Genomic DNA, 13,794 nt, shown 5'->3' with positions numbered 1-13,794 from the left:
AGTCATTTCCAATTTTAAAGGAATATATGTTTAAGTTCTAATTGATTCCACTCTGATATGTTTATTCTCAAGGTTGTAAAAACCCATACTTGTGAACACAAAGTTGAATGTTAACAGCTGTCTTAATATGGTGGAAAATTAATTTTTTATTACAACAGAAGTCTAGTGTTCTGAAACCTAGGCAATTCATAGAAGAGCAATCCTTCCACACAAACTCCAGGAAAGGGAGGTTTCTAAAACATGAGATAAAATTGTAGGGAGTTACTGGAAAAGGGAAGGCCTGCCCATTTCTCCTTATACGCAAGCAAGGTATAGACTTGGAGGCTTTATCTGGGGAGGTGCTCACGCCTTACATTCTTGTTGATTTCAGCAGAAGTAGTAGATCCTCCAGACTGTGTACAGATGAGATTGTATCACTTAAGAGACTGAAATTCTATGGAATTTTTTATTGTTTATTGTGATATTCTACAGGCCCATCGCCCAGTAACTATGTGAAATGACACCACTGATAAGTTATATCCTCAAAATAATATTTTCAGGGATTTTTTTTAGTGTTCACTTTAGATATTTGGAATTAACCTTACATAGTCATTTCTTCTTATTATTAGCAGTTCTGTGAAGTATTAGAAATTGATAAATACAAGGGTGCTGAAAATCTGAAGATCCCTATTGCAAGAGCCTTTATAATTTTCTAATCATTTGCTAGCTTATGAATATCTTTGACTTTCCTGTTATGGAGAAGTCAACTTTGCAAAAAACAATAATGCCTTTACAACACCACCTTTGTCAGTGTTGTGGTGATGTTATTTTGACTTTGGTATAGGGAATTCTTTTTGTTGATGTAAATAAAGTTTGTGAAGATTGTGTGATGAGTGTATATTTTAATGATCCATGCTAATAATAGCATGAATTATTGTATAGACAGTATATCCTCCTCTCCTTTCTATGTGTAATAAAAATGAAGTAACTGAGCCCTAAGCATCATTTGATTCATGTTAACTGTTCCTTTTCTTAATATAATTTTAATTGCGCTATCAGTCTAAGAAATATAAAAACCAAAACTAAGAACTTATATTACAACAACAATTAAGTCTGGTTTATTTTAATGAAATATAAAATGGGTGTGAAGAGTGCAAGAAAACTTGTAAAGCATCCTATTTACATTACCATATATATTATCCCATTTTCAGAAAAGTATGTAAATGCAATTAGGTGCAATCATTTGACAGATGCAAACAACAGAGTTGCAAATGCTTATGGCTGACTATTACATTGTCAGTCAGAAAACAGGCATGACAAAGTTCTTCTGCTATTTATAGAAATTATTATAAAACCAGTAGAAATCCCTTTTGGTTGCTAATAACATGAGTAATTAAGATTTTGGTCAATGTCCCAGAGTTTTGTCCAGAACTGATTTTGTTGTGGTAGAATGGAATACAACAGTGAACTCCTGAATGGTCTAATCTTCAAGTGAGCTGCTATATAACCCAGAAATAAATGGCATCACTCAAAAGTAGTTCAAATAAATTGTGTTACCTTTCTGGCACTTTCACATAGGGTTTCTTGTAACTTCCGTGAAACTAAGAGGAGAGCAGTCTGCCAAGGAAGCATTAGAAATAAGAAGTTCATAATAATAGTACTATATATGTGTGAGAGACAGAGAGAGAAGAAAATACAAAAGATAAAGTCTAAAGGAGTAAAAAAATTGTTTAAGCCTGTTTCTGTTTGCAATTAACTTGCTAAACCATAAGCAAAACTGACAAAAGATGCTAGAGGTATTTGATTAAAAACTGTAAACATATTGCAGTGGAAAATGATAGCACTTCTTTTTATGTATACAATTATCTTTGTTTCTCAGTAAAGTACATGAAAAGAATATTAAATATTAAAGCAAACTTTCCAGTGAGATTTTCTGTCTCCTCTGAACCTTACTGCATGATTTAACTATGGGATCCAAGCTGGGTCAAACTTTTCCCATAGTTGTGGGACTTTCTGGAGCTTTCCAAAGATACTGCATAACCCTGCCAAGAAAAGGATAAATGATGTTTTTATTAGAGGGTTTTTTCTGGTTTTAGTCCACAAGTACAGTTTTGAAGCCTCTTCATTATCTATTTTGCTAGTACACTGTTTGAATGAATTATGGCAGAAAGTGCTATGTATAAAGAACTGCTGCTCTCAAAGAAAAGATGCCATGGCAGACAACGGTCCAAATTCTTCTCAAAGGGTTCTAAGACCTCCATTTTGTAAGGACCTGGCAGTCAGATTGTAGCTTCCTATTATATTACAGCTCATCATCTGTGTTAATGGAACTACATGATACCCTTCCTTTATTCAGGGCAAACCTCTGATATTTAAGTTGAGCAGCACAACAGGGATGAGCTCACACCTCATGTGAGCATGAAGTGAAATTCATTTCAAATAGAAAGCAGAGTTAATCAAAGTAATTTAGGCTCCCTTCAGTTCAGAGAGAGAGGCACCTTTGTCATCATTCATTGCATCCCAGACTGCTGTCCTAGGATAAGCATGATGAACTCAAACTGGAAAATTTCATGGTGGACTACTGTAAGTCGTTCATAGGCCTGTACCCTGAAACAGTTCTTCAAACTGGTCTGCAGCCTGCAGAATGGATAATTCCACCAGAACAACTCATCTGTCATACAACTGTGCTGATGCTCTGTTCTCCAAGTTTCCCTTCAACATTGTATTGGATTAGACAGAGACAGCTTAATGAGTTATGGCTGGCATCTTGACGTTACGCTCCGATGTCCTCTGCCATGTTATGTGACCAAAATTCAATGGTAGATGCAGCCAGACATTTGAAAGGGGATGTTCATCTACACATGTACTGTCTCATCTTGTATTGAACTTCTGTCTCGATTCATCTGTTCTCCTTTGTCTTTGTCTAATTACAATAAGGAAAACAATGTTTTCCTGCCCTAAAGTATTTAATCTTTGCCTGTGGCCATTCATTTTCCTAAGGTATTAGGAGGACCATGCTGGGAAATCACAGAACAAGTTCTGATATTTATCAAACTCCCTTCTAAAGTGAAGATGAGTAGCTATTCACACAGTGAGAAGAGGTGTTGACATATTAGAAAAGCTAATACAGAGAAACTCTTCACTCTATAACACAGGACTACAGTGAGAGATTTGAAGCTTGATGAGGAACCTGATGTAGCAATCAGTAGATGTTGTTTTACATTGTACAGCAGATCAAACTACATGATCATCATGGTCCCTTAAGGGTTCAAAATCTATACATCTTTATTCTGCTTATTCTTCTCTATTGGAAGTGGATTTCTCTAGTAGTGATTAAGCTTCCAGACTAACTGGGGTTTAGGTTAATCAAGGAGTTTGAGCTGTTACTGGAAATGGAGGTAGCCTATATTAGATCAGTGATTGTGGCAGCTTGTAGGAATTTGCTCTCAGAAAGAAAGAGAAGTATATGAAAAACAGCGAGCCACCAGGAATACATGAAGGAAAGAGAAAAGAAGCCTGACAAGAAAGAGAACTGGAAGAGGGAGAGAGCAGATATTTATTTAGCTGTGGTACAGAGCCTTGTGTGTCCGTCAGACACAACCATGGCTGCACAAGCCTAAAGGAAACTGATGTTGCAAGTACTGGACAATATAAACAATTACTTTGGTTTGTAATTGATATTTATTTTTTTCTATAATTATTATTTCTATTATTATTACCATTCTGATCTTTATGGAAGGAAGACAGATTTTTTTCCAGAACTGGAAATGTTAGAGATTATCTTCTACACTCAAGCTTCTTGTGCCCTTGCTCAAGTGGATCTGCAATATATTCTCTTTATTTCTCTTTTCTCCATTTATTTCATCCTAATAAACTTGTGGAAAATATGTTTCTACTGCACACTGAATTGACAAAAATAGAGTGCCTGTCCCGCCTGTTACCATTTTTTCGTCCCAGAGCAGCAAAGAATTTAAGAACACACCTGCAAGATGGAGCTCACCTTCTACCATCTTTTCTAACCAAATAACCAAATTATTGATGAACAGAGACTGAAGCATTTAAGGTTAAAATATGTACTATAAATCATACACCAACATATGACCCCAAACTGAATATGTAGTTGAATTCATTTTGGTTTCATGTGACGTCAGCATGGCCCATTGGATGAGTTACAGCCTTGCATTCACTCTGGAGCTATCTATTATCTAGTACGTCTTACTTGATTTTCAGTTTCAGGCAGGCAAATTGACCATGTATACTTGCTTGTGTCAGTAGCTAATTTTAGGTAGCTAGTCTAATTGAAGATGTTATGCTCCTTTAGCTTGTCAAATAGAAATTCACATTTTCTGATTAATGTGATTCATTTATATTAGATTTGACTTGACAGGATGACAGTGTGTAATATAGAATACAAGGATGACAGGGTTCTCCATCTCCTCCATCACATTTCATTATGAATGGTCTAGTCAAGGCTGTGGCCTACAGTATCTTACCTGCAATACGATAAAATTTGAACAGTATTGCAGCCATATATGGTCTACACAATATGTTCTCACAGGTAGTGATATGCTTTCAGAAGGGCATCAAGTTAAACAGCTTTCTTACCTTCGTTACCCTTATATGTAACTGGTTTTGTCACATCCTGGTGTGATTGAAAGATTACTGAGAAAAGGTGGAAGAAAAAAAGAAGATCCTTGAAAGAAAGCTAAACAAACTTTAACAGATACAAAATAACAAAATTATTTTGGAGGGGGAAGAGATACAAGGAAAGCAAATGCTAACACACACATTGGTTGGTAGAGAAGAGAATGGGTTAGTTGGGGAAAATGGAACGGTAGCCAGAAGTTGAAAAATGTGTCAAGAGATATAAACACACTATCAGATAAAAGGGTGCCAGTAGCTTCAGCATAAAAATGTTGGGAAAAGCAGTAGATAATGGAAAAGTGATCTACAGCTGGATCTGTAGACTAGTAACATACATAAGCTCACTGCCTGTGTGTCAGAGGTGCAGGGGGTGGTCTGTCAGCACCTCTCAAACTCAGGCAATAGAGGGAGACGAAGCAAAGGGCAGAATCTCTCCAAGATCACAGGTGATATTAAATGTGTGTTTCTAAGTGGAAAAATGTATATTCTGCTGCTTCTTTAGGTCAAATGCTTTGTATACATACAGCGCATGTTGAATACTCGGTTTCCTGTGCCACAACAGTCTCCTTTCTAACTGTGTAGGCAGTCTACTACCATCCTAGTAATTGTGGTAAGAGATTGCAGAGATGGCAGAGATTTCGGTGGTTTTGTGGACAAATAGAAATTACTACAGCAATAATATAGTTGCGTAAGCCTATCTCTCATAAAAGGACATTGTACCAAACTGTACCAAAATTCAGTATTCCGCCTTTATACATTCAAGTGCTGGCTGGTTTAAGAAAAAAAGGAAGAAAAATATGTAGATGCTTTAGCAAGGTGAAGCAGCAATAACACATGACAAAGTTACTGATATAGTAAGAGAGAGAGAATACAGAAAACAGGAGGAACAGTGAAATTAAGATCAGTCAAGGCAAAGGCTATATTTAAAAAGAAGTATCATTGATACAGCCACAATGAATAAAAGCAAGGCATAGTATAAGTACTGAAGGAAATCTCTTTTTCTAAAACCGACTGGGATAAATAAGCTTTTAGGTACTCTTTCCTGTCAACCAGTATAACATAAATATAAAATGTGTCCTTCAGAAATATGATACTTGATTCAGATTCTTTATTCTGTATGCATATTCTTGTACTTCCATGTTTGCAATTTTGCAGTTGTAATGTTGTTGCAGCTTTAATGATCTAAGGAAATTTTCTGCAATTAGGTTACATCTGAGAATTGTATTTTTGAAAATCCATACACTTTTTCCAGCTTTTCTAGTAAAAGATGTCCTATCTCCTGTAAACTTTGTACCTTCCCTACTATAAGAGTATAGTGAAACAAGTTGTACTTTAAAAGTTCGGACTCATAGCTATCAACTGCAGCAAAAAAAAAATACACACAAAGCAAGCTATATATTTTATGTGGTGCAGTGGAGAGCATCCTGGTGTTTTGTGGCTAGGGAAAGTATAAATGAGAATTGAAAAAAAAAAAAAACAATGAAGGACATTTAAAATAGAAAAATACATAAAAGTGAGAGGCAGCTAGATCACATGCTCCACGTGAAGTGGAGGTTACAGAAGAAACAAGAAAAGGCTTGTGGGGATCTTTTTTAAAAAAAAGAAATTAAAACATTTTTTTGTATTATCATTTTTTCCAAATAGTAAGATTCACTTTTCCCTCTCCCTGTGCTTAATTTTTAAAGATAATTTAGAATAAAAGAAGAAAAAGATGTAGGCATGTTTAAAAAAAAAATTTCATCTTTTCTGTATGCTATTTTTCAAAGAAAAAATGCCCATATTTTAGACAGGTATTTCAGTTATCCTGTCCTGATATTTCTGAATACTAATAAAAATCTACATTTGCCTTAATATAATTGTCAGCAAACTTTACCTGTGCTTCTGTTTATTTAGAAATATAAGAAATGTTGCCTCTGTCTTTTGTAAGCAATATATGTGACAGTACACATGGAACTATAGATACGAATTCAAGAATAAGGCAAGGTGTGTGAAAAACTCAGAGCTGTGTTTTGATGGGTCAAGTATGTCTGGAATCCACTATTCAGAAATCCATGGATGAGGCTCAAGGTAGGTTTGACATTCAGTGTTTCACTGTTGCCAAACAAAAGATGCTCCTCTTTTATAAATCCTGCTGTACAGAGTTTTTCATTGTTAAAAGTGCTTTTTCCAAAGAGCTATGATTCAGCCTGATCTTAAGAGCGCTCCTCCTGTTACCTGCTCTCAGCTTGTCTAATCAGAGACCTTGTAGCTTGAGTGGCAAGGCCAGTCCAATTTTATCCCTCCATAAAGCTATAGCACAGGTAGAATTATCCCAATTTCATCCTTGATGTTAACCTTTCATTAATTTCTGGTACTTGTATCTTTTTTTACTGTTAACTAAAGCCTGGTATCTCGCTACATATTGTAGCTTTAGCACAGATCGTATTTATTTCAAAATTTGTGAGGCAATTATCATATTCCTTCCATAGATATCACTATGGTAGTTGATACAGATTTGGAGGTGAAGATAATGGAACCAGAAAGAGTTTATGGTAATAATAGATCTCTTTCTCTTCATTACATGAGGCATTCTAATTCATGTAATGTTCCTTCTCTAGCAGAGGACTGCAGCAGATTGCCCCTTCTTGAGCTCAGTATTAATTACGCTTAGTAGTGCTTCTGTAGTTGAAGGTCCCATGATAAACTCCTATTTTATTTTTAGGGGTTTATAATTCATCTTTAAAAGCCCACTTTGGACTGAAATATGTCACCACCGTCTAACACTGACTTATCTGACCCAGCAGTAATATATGATAGATATGGAAGGAAGAAGCTGCACTTTGAATAATTCAAGGTGATTACCTCATGTGAAAAATCATTCTTTTCATGTGCATGTCATCAGAATGGCCATATAAGTATGCACCTAACATTGACAGGCTATATCTCATCACAGCACCATGTCAATAAACACAGGCCAGTCTTCTTCCCTACTTTTTCTTCCTGATACAATTTGCATTACAAGAAATGGATTAGGTATTTTTCAAAAGTCAACAGAAAATGTGGAAAAAGCTAAATTTATCAGTCTTTTGACATTCCCAGTGCTAGGATACACGGTGGCATGATTTTTAATAGGATACCTTAATTAGTATGTCACAAAAGGAGAAATAATCTCCATTGATACTTGTATTGGTGGCTTTTAATGAATTATGCAGTTTTTCAGTTTGAGAGCAGAGTTACAGCTTTAGAGGACAGGTGTGTGCATCACAAGAACCCTGACACTAATGAATCTCTAGCTCAACAAAATCATCAGACTTAGCTCAGTACTCTTTTTGTGAACTATAGATTCAACTCAAAACTGATTAGCAAAATTTTTTCTGCCAAATATAACAAGTAAAATATGAATCAATGGAGCATGTAGCTGTCAAAGTAGAGTCATGAAAACTATGATTAAGCTACCCTTTGTATAAAGGAAATTAAGATCCTACTTAATCAATCTCTATCCCAAGGGGTTATGAAGTAATGGCCTCCTCTGTTTTGTTTTTTTTTTTCCCAAACCCCAAATGATGGGGAGCAGACCGGCTGCTCACTGAGACTTGAGAGCCATCAACCCAACATAAGATCTACCATATAACAGACTCACCTCATTTTGTTGGTGTATTCCTCTGGGCTTACCTGCTAACCTTCCCAAAAACTCATACTGTGCACCAGGAAAATATCAGCCCTTCAAAAATGCAGAATGGAAATATAAATGTAGTAATAACAGTGTGAATAACCATTCTACAGAGAAGCAGAGATCTTTTCTCTCTTAGAAAACTGTTAGCCATGTATTTCCATTTTAAATCCTAGCTTGAGCTGCTGTTGCTCAAAAGCACAACTCCAGTTCCTCAGACCTAACTATGAAGAAACACCAGGGAAGGGAGCACGTATCTCAGCCAGACACTACTGCTTAAAATGTTTTTAAAGCATGTGGGCAAAAATTGTCTTAAAGGGAGATGCTTCAGGATTCTGCAGTTTGCTGGAGTCATATGCAATCTGTACTATTCCACGGCTTCTACTTGAGCCAGCACGACCCTCAGAAACCATTCATTAGAATTTAACTTGAAATGGTTCAAGAGTACTGAAGAACGTTTAAAGAAAAGTTTTAATCTGTATGGAACTGAGGATGAAAGGTCCTTCTTTATAATGAGATAATTATGTATTACCAGTAAAATGTGATTGATTTTCCATAAAATCTTTCCTTTAATAAATAATTCCAAATTAGTCTACAGGTGTAAGTCTAGGAACATAGAGAGTGATATACTACAATGATGTCTTCCTGAAATGACTTCATTACCTCACTTTACAAAGCTCAATTTTAAATCTTTCCCTGTTTTCAGTTTTTATGACATTTTTTTTCACCTCCTGTTCTCATAGAAATGAGGATGCAGGAAAACAAGGCAAATGAGGAAATGACTTTATTTTGCAAAACCTGTACCTACAGTGCACAGCTGAGATGAGCCATATCAAAATATATGCTCCTTGTTGTCCTGATACATGCTGTTCTTTTCACAACAGCACGTTCCTAAAATGAAATAACAACACACATGAGACATATACGTTCACTTCTGTCTCATGTCTAGAGATTCTCAGTATTTCTTCATGGTTTGTAGTTATAAATCTGGTTTTTTGTTTGTTTCTTTCTAAGAAGTTTTATTTTTTTTTAGTGAACAGTCTAAAAATGTACTTCAGTCCTTTGGTTTTGTCCTTCAGTTCTGCAATGAGGAAAACACGACTTTTAATAAAAAGTATCAACTTCACTTCTCCTATCATTTTTAAAGCATAGTTTACAAAACAAATGGTTGGAAATACCTTGGTTATCCCCTACTGTTGTTGGATAATGTACAGAATACAATATCAAAAGCTGACAACAAGATGTGTTTAACAATCTGAATTGGTGCAATTTTCTCTGTAATAAAAATAGCAGAAATCATTGCCATCATATTTGAAAACATCGGTGTAAATTATAGTCTAAACATACTTAAAATATTTAAAATAATTCCAGGATCTTGAGCAAATGTAAGAAACACAAATTAATTAACATTTTAACCCCTGCTCCCACCCTAAATCTGAAATCTGTCTGTTTTTTACTTATTCTTGAAAGTGTGAATCTATATTTCTGCAAAAGAAATTATTGGAAACACTGAATGGTACTGAAAAATTCTCTTCAAGAAAGTCCATCATCTCTCTTTGAGATAGCACTGCAAATTTATACATCTTTTGAAGCTGATTTGTGCTCTTTTAATGACAAACTAAATGTATGGAAAGTCACTCTCAAAATACAGTTAGATTAGCTGTAAAAACAACAAATGTATTGTGACTTCTATGAGAATTAGTTGGTTGTGTTGCTATTACTATATATATTCCTCTTATCCTTTCTCTCTCTTTTTCTGTTTGAAGAAAACTATGTAAAAAAAAGCAATAGCAAGGAAACCCATCACTGCTCTCATAAGACAGCTCTTGTTTTCTCAGCTCTTCTATAAATGGAATAAAGAATTACTATTTTGGTGTTGTGGATATTCTGACTTAACAAAGCCGATAGAGGGAAAGCATTCAAAAGGAAAGAAGTTAATGAAGAACCTTACATTAACAGTGCTTGTGTTCTAGCTGTCTGTGTCTCTCACATGTTTTGCCTTTAAAAAAATCATGTACGTCTAATGTTGTTCAGTGTCATTTTACTGAAACTGGTACTTGAGAAACCTGTTGAGAAAATTAGAAGTGATGAAGGAGCCCAAGGAGGTAATGTCAGAGCGCACAGGAAATTCTGATGTGAAGACCTACCTTCCTAATTGTTATTATGCTTACAAGGACACTGTTAGAAAAATGAATGCCTTGCTTCACACCTGCTGTAAAAGGTGCTGCAACTTGAGCTTGCTTAAATCATTCTTCCTGAAACAAACTACCGAATGAAACTCAGGCCATTTAATTTCCAAATACCAGTAATTAAAATGAGTCACATCATCAGAGTTTGGCAGGGCTACAGCCTTCTTTTATTTTTTCATTTTCCCATAAATTTCAGCGAAGGTCAGATTTGTTGGGGGGAGGAGAAGAACCTGCCTGCTTTTGTGCTCACGGGAGGTTAAAATATGACTTGTTCACAGTGTCCCTCATAGTTCAGGACTTAATGGTCCTTGACGGGGATAACCTAGAAGTTAATTTTACTTTGTGTCCCAAAAGCAGTCATTGTCACTGTAATCCTTCTTGCAGGCTGAAGGGTATCTTCACCACCTGATCAGACTTGCAATAGCGATTGATGAGCAATATCACCAACCAAGAAGAACTTTGCTAGTGCTTTCCGGTAAAAGACAAAAACAAAAAGAAGGAACGGTGCTATCTTACCTTTTCATAACTTTAAGCCTCTCCAGTGTTCCTTACTTTAAATGTCAGCTTTTGCTATTTGTAGAAGTCAAAGTCAAACACTGCAAAATGAGGAACGGCTTCTTCTTTCTCTTCCTCCCTATTGCTCGAGTCCTGCCAGGGAGAAGGATGAGTACATGATGGAGATATACGCTCTCTTTCCAGTTTTGTTATCCAGAGCAGAGTGATACTTGAAGCCAGAGGCAAGCACTATCAGGAAGGCCTGTGCTCTAATCTCTGGGCAGCAGAGTGTCCTGTATGCAAAGAAACCTCAAAAAATATTTAATTTCTAGACTGTGATAATCTCTAACAAAGTCAATTTGGCTAACACGTCTATGAAACACATACACATGTGATTTGTTTTTTGTTTAAACTTACTCAGATTGGGGAATGCTATACATGGTAGGCAGAGCTTTGGCAGCAGATTTGCCCTCCAGCCCTGTTTAAAGTCACTGTTTTAAGACTGAAACAGTAAATATTCTCAAGTAAACAGCTGTAAAAGTATTTTAATATAGGCATAACTATGCTTTTTCTCTTCCATGACTTTTGTACTGAAACTGAAACGTCTAATGGTTAATTCTTCAGGGGGGAGGGAAGGTAACATCCATCATGAGACCACCAATATTTATTGAAAAACAGCTAATGAGAGAAAATATAAGGCTGTCTTACCAAGTAGATGTTCGCAGAAGCTAAAATGAACCACTGTAGTGTCCTAGAGTAAACTCTTACACACGTGCCATAGATTTTCTCTCTGTGCTCCCTATACTGACCATTCTTAATTGCCCTTTGGCAACACGTGTGAAACAGGATATAGGTACACAGAAAAAAAATAGTATCCCTTTAGGGGTAACCACAGAGCGGAAATAATTTCTGGATGAGCTCAGGTTCTCCAGAGGAAACATGGGGATTTTTAGTTCATGAGGGCACTGCTTGAAGAGCAGATTCTAGACACAAGTTTTGAGCTTAGTACTTCACGTAGCACACCCATCCGCCAAAGCGTTTCCCGAGGATAGGCAGGATGGAGATCATATGCACTGGCACAGCATCTAGAACACCAGAGCTGTTTGGTTTACGCTAGCTATTCCTGGAAGACAGAGAGCATTCGATACGCTGTGACACCCTCCTGCAGGCCTTCGCTAGCAGAGTCATGAGCATGAACAATCTTGCTGATGGGCTTCTTCATGGTGAAAGATGCTTCTGTTCCCTAAGAAAAAGGGATCCAAACTCAGTGCCTGAGGATGGGCACACACTATGCAATCCAATGTAGGCAGTGATATTAAGCCATTTCAAGTGTCAGAAGAAGAATGGGTAAATAACAAATCTCAATTTACCCTTCCACTTCAGAAACAACCCATGACACACTTGGGATCATGCAAGGTGGGTGATGGAGGGCTGACTGCTGTGAACATTTCCCAGATAATTGAGGACTGTGACTCTTCCCCAAAAAAGTGCTCCAGGAATGCAGGCTCCTGTCACTGTGCTCACAGGAAGCCCTGAGCAGAAATCTTGTGTGGCTCTGTGAATCACCTGTGTTGCTTTTCAGCCTTTTAAAAATACAGTTCATATGAGCACCAAATAAGGAATACTTGTTTACTCTGAGCAACACACGTATGCAGCCCTCTGCATTTACAGCCCCCCAGCTGGGTGTGGTTCACAACATACATTGTCGCATAATACTCCCGACACTGTCAAATTCTGAACTTCAGAGGGGAAAATCACATACTTGGTTAAACAAGCACAACCAACACCAACAGTGGTTTTCAGGCATTGCTAAGCGCAACATCTGAGGGTTGGACCATGGAGCGTCCCAGACTTTGCCTCCTCTCATAAAACAACAAAATTTTCTATTGATCATAGAATCCTAAGTGGTCTTTCTAGCCGCTGGACCAAGACTTCTCATTTCTAGGTATTTCACCTTGTTCCTTCTGTGGCTTCTCTGATGACTTGGACAAGCTTCCCCCTAGCAGTACAAGAGTCTTGCAGATGTTGTTCTCGGAGCCATGTTGTTGCTGGTAGGACTTAGAGCTTGTTCTGGGGGCAGGAGGGTCACAGTCCCAGTCCATCTGGCAGGCCAGCTGCAGCCTTACTGAAGTTTCTGCTGGATGATCCATCCACATTGTTGCTCTGTCATTGACATTCTGCACAGTATCATCACTCCACTGTTCTTCCCTGCTCTACTTCCCTAAGCCTTTGACTAATGCAAAAACTTCTAACTTGCCGGAAGAAAAGTTGACCCAGTGACCAGATGAGCATTACCACTGGGTCTTTGCAAAGGGACAGTCTTTCTGTTACAGCAACTTTTAAAACATTTTTATTTTTGAAGCAAAATTTCTGGAATAGAAATAATTAAATCATTACAACATAAAATTATGCTGAATTCATACATTTCAAAAAAAGCACATGGCCACATTTTGAAATACAAGCTCTTCCTAATAGATCTGAATTTTCCTGATTCATTTAGTATGGGCTTCAGACAAACGGTTTTCCTGTTCACAGGAAAGCTGCAGGACTGCATGCCTCTTGGACTCCATATAGGTACCTACTACCCGTGTGTGGAAGATGCTCAGAATCTTGTGCTATAAAGCATTTCCTCAGTGGGAGTCAACTGCAGAAGCACTGGCTTTAGGAGAGTTATGACATTTTAGCAGCAGGGCATTTGTCTCTACAAAACTACATTAAATAAAAACAAGTTATGGAAACGTGTCTAAGGAAATCTGTTGCTGCATGATGTTTTTTGTATGTGACTCCCTTCTAAATTCTGTGGCGATAAGGCAAAATCACTTAAATTTTCTGAGTTGC

Source organism: Numenius arquata, chromosome 1 (assembly GCF_964106895.1).
Source record: "Numenius arquata chromosome 1, bNumArq3.hap1.1, whole genome shotgun sequence".
Lineage (NCBI taxonomy): Eukaryota > Metazoa > Chordata > Aves > Charadriiformes > Scolopacidae > Numenius > Numenius arquata.
The sequence above is the reverse complement of the archived record's forward strand: the minus strand, read 5'-3'. Positions refer to the sequence as shown.